This window comes from Ammodytes marinus, assembly GCF_949987685.1.
Source record: "Ammodytes marinus genome assembly, chromosome: 5".
NCBI lineage: Eukaryota > Metazoa > Chordata > Actinopteri > Uranoscopiformes > Ammodytidae > Ammodytes > Ammodytes marinus.
In genome coordinates this window covers 3,429,354-3,430,074 of record NC_137234.1, presented here as the reverse complement: position 1 = coordinate 3,430,074, position 721 = coordinate 3,429,354, and positions in this window count along the sequence as shown.

Below are 721 nucleotides of genomic sequence, written 5' to 3'. Positions count from 1 at the left end.
GTCCCGATTCTTGTGGCCAGATTTAGGATGGTTAGAAAGACCCGGATGTCCTACTTCATGCGGCCAAGATTGTTAGTGTTGAAAACTGCATCCTATTTGGGCGATTCTGACCCACAATCCAGTGCGCACGTGAAGTGACGTCACATCGACGAAGCCTCCATATGAAAACAAACAGGGATGCGACGGATATAAAAGCAAGAGGCAAGATCAAGGCGCAATGTTATGATGAAATAAGAGAGTAAAGTATGTCCCAAAAGTATGCTGCATCCTAACTAGATTATTTTTATCGTCGGATGTAGTATGTAGAATAGAAAAAAGAAAGAGTATGCGATTCGGAATGCAACCAGAGAGTCGAGGTGATACTGCCGACCTTCCAGAGGCCACTGTCCACACCTTACTGACAGCAGACAACCTGAGACTTCACACTGTGCCACTCCATCCCCCTATCTAGGATGTTTGCCATTTCTGAAGCTCTACTCTCTCCCCCTCTCTCTGTCTCTCTCTTTCTCCCTCTCTCTCTCTCTCACTCTCTCTGTCTCTCTCTTTCTCCCTTTCTATCTCTCCCTCTTTCCCCCTCTCTCTCTCTCTCTCTCCCTCTCTCTCCCTATCTCCCCCTGCTCTCTCACTCTATATGTCTCTCTCTTTCTCCCTTTCTCTCCCTCTCTCCCTCTCCCTCCCTCCCTCCCCCTCTCTCTCTCCCTCTCTTTCCCTATCTCCCCCT